This window comes from Priapulus caudatus, unplaced genomic scaffold (genome assembly GCF_000485595.1).
Source record: "Priapulus caudatus unplaced genomic scaffold, Priapulus_caudatus-5.0.1 Scaffold513, whole genome shotgun sequence".
Classification (NCBI taxonomy): domain Eukaryota; kingdom Metazoa; phylum Priapulida; class Priapulimorpha; order Priapulimorphida; family Priapulidae; genus Priapulus; species Priapulus caudatus.
Window position 1 is genome coordinate 91,513 of NW_014577574.1, and position 3,510 is coordinate 95,022.

The following is a 3,510-nucleotide window of genomic DNA, read 5'->3' on the forward strand; positions in this document are numbered from 1 at the left end:
AGGGCGCTCTCGTCTGTGTTATTCGTATCGCTACAGGACTCTCGTGATGTGTGTATTGTATCTGTACAGGGCGCTCTCGTCTGTGTTATTGATATTGTACAGGACTCTCGTGTGTGTTATCGTAATCTTACAGAAGCTGTCACAGACGAGCGACTCTCCGTCCGATGCAGGTGTTGTCGTCTACTGTCCTTGCTTAGTGTCGTGCGATGTCGTGCTGTCCTCGTCGGACGGGGACCGCGTAATAATGTCAAGCCGAATGACGTCACTGACCCGAAGCAAATTTAATGACACCGCTGCGAAAGCAACAAATCGCTTAATAGATGGGTTTATCGCAGGATCACAGTAGCACAACTGATATAAGCTGATATAGCCCATTAAACGTTTTCAGTAATGTAAGGATATATTCAAACAGTATCCAATTGAATAGAATAGGTTCGCGTAATACCTGTCGTATCTCGATTCCATCCTCGTTCTCCTTTCTCTGTATGCTAAATCCAAAACCAACTGTCGCCTTACTGAGCACGACTTCAAATCTCTTCCCTGGCGTAATAACGGCTTTGTAAGAACAACGCTGGTTTAGGAGATCGCAAACAGTTTCCCAGCGTTAGCCTGCGCAACTACTGTGTCTAATGCACGAGAATAGGTTATATAGCAAATCAGATCATAGCAGATTATATAGCAGATCATCGTAAATCATTGGATTAATATATTTTTGTGATTGTGCGCAGAATCACAGATTCTTAATGTAATGATGATGTTCATATATATATATATATATATATATTTATATATATGCAATATATATATATGTATATATTGCATATAATAGTATACTTATCACACGTGTGCACGCACGCACGCGAAAAGGCACGCACGCACGCCTATGCAAGCGCAAACACGACACATAAACCATGAGTTCATAATAGGCCAATACCCTTCGAATAAATATTTACTAAAGCCTTTGTATGTTCGGCTCGAAAGTACTGTTTGTGTGCGAAACACGACGCGCTGTGTGCACAACGCAATGCGCTCTCACGTTTAGCCCTTCCGAGCGGATTTCCGTTCGTGTGGCGATGCAGTAGCATCCGGACGGTGTGTCCAGCTCCGTTCAATGTCCGCACGACGGCCCTGTGGTCAGCTCCGGCGACGTTCACACCGTCCACTTCGATGAGTTTGTCGCCTGAGGAATATACCGACGACACAAGAAACGACGTCAGCTAGAGCGAACGGTTGTAGGCCTACTCTCTCCTTGCGCAGATAACAAACACTTCTATGTACGTCCGTTTCTGCGCCATAGATATCTTATCATAAAATCATAAAAGTTAAAATCACGTTTCAAGTTATATATTGCCAGCAATGTTTTTTTAAAGGTGCATGAGGAAAATGTAGTTGTGTAATCGCTCAAGACGCCGCAAATTGTCCATGGTTAGCACCTTTGCTGCTCATAGTAAGATTAGTCAGTCGGCTGTTAACAATTAACAACGCCAACACTATTTTTAATAACACTAAACAAACTTTATCTAGTAAGAATTGGATGATATAGTTAGCGTTCTTAGCGCTTGCTTTCTCGTATTTCTTTTGTAAATATATTCCACACAAAAAGGTCGTATATTTTATTTGGGTTATTTTAATTAACTGGACTAATTACTGGTAAATTACTGGACTAAAAATAATTTGTGCTTGTTATGAATACGATGTCCGGCATACTACAGTAGTACCACTGTACCAAAGTGCGGAGTGCATATACGTAATTTTCATAACTGGGCAAAAATGAATGACCAAAATCTTACATATTTTTACTGTACGTGACTAACCTATGTAAGACTATTTTATCAAGCTCAATAAATTATTTCGTGTGGAAAGCATATACTTACTGCTTATACTTACTGCTTATTGCAAAAACATTTTTAGATTTACGCGAATGTGCGTGTGTGCGCGCGCGTAAGTGCGTTCGTGTGTGTGTGTGTGTGTGATGCCTCTCCCTCTCTTTCTCTGTCTCCCTCGCTCCCGGCCTCTCTCTCGGTCGCTTACTTTCTTTCCCTGCTTCTATTCCGTGCGCTATCATTCCACCAGTCTCTGTCACCTCTTAAGTGACAAACTGATTCGCAGACAGAAGCATGGATGGCACGTTAGCAAGACGATCTTGCTGACGATGCGATTCGTGCGCCATTTTAATTCAGCCATTTCGCTCACCACTCGCCATACGCCCACCAACCCCCATTCGCGCTCCTCATACGCGCGGATTTCGTTAGTGATTCACTTCACTATAGCTATAGCAGCATTAGATGAAGCATAGAGTATTGCGTACACACACCGGGGCATCAAGCTCTCACCCATACGTACAGCGTGGCTGAATCCTCGCAGCCTCTGTCTATTCACTGCAAGAAGCTCGTCGCCTGGCTGCAGCTGCATGCATCTGTCAGCCGGAGTACCGGGGAACACCTGTCGCGCGTTAAACAGAAAACAACAACACGGAAAAAAATAAATCTTGCCACGAGCCATTAGCATTTGATGGTAACAGCATGCCCGTGTAGCTCAACACCAGCCGCCTGCTCGCATAGAGTATCCATTGCCGCCGAGCAAGTCGCGCTAATGCTGACGACTACGAGTTTCGGTGACTGAATCCATCACTCGTTCAGAGTCAACGACGGCATTCGTGCGAAATTAACCGACGGCAGACCGTGACTTCTGAAACCACTCTCGGCTTCGGCCAAGAAAGCGTCGAGCATAAAATTCGAGTTGACGTCTATGTGTCTAAACAGAGCTCGCGGAGACTTCTATGCGGTGTGTAATGTACTAAAGGTCAGTGTATATACCCGCTGCATCTACACCCCTTCCCCACTTCTCCACCACCGACAGCTGCAGGACGTTGGCATCATGCGAAGCATGAACGAAGCATAAACGACTAGGGTTGGTTAGTGGTTGCTCTAGGCCGCTGAACATATGAGATGGAAATTCATTCGAATCACCACATTTTATTGTGCACTAAATGTTATGCGATACTTGCCTCAAAACAAACTCATATATATATAATATATTCGAGTTTGTTCGAGAGGGGGAGATTCTTTTTTACTAAGGCAATATAATTATACCTTACACTATTAACTTACACAAACATGCAACCTTAATACACACACAATCAGCAAACAGTATGCGCCGTCTATCGTTTGGTACGCATCAATAAGATAATTATATTACTAATCTATGGCTATATATAAGAATCTCTTCATTTTTCTAACTGACATTGAGCACCTTTGAAGGCTATTGACCAACGCAACGCCGACACAGCCATGCACGCAGCGCGACGCACGCAGCGCACAGCACACACACACAAACATTTAGCTTATAATAAATATATTGCTCAAGACCACTTGAGGTGTGTGTGTGTGTGTGTGTTGTGTGTGTGGTGTGTGTGTGTGTGAAGTGTTTTAGTGTGTGTGGTGTGTGTGGTGTGTGTGTGTGATGTGTTGTGTGTGTGTGTGTGTTGTGGTGGTGTGTGTGTGTGTGTGT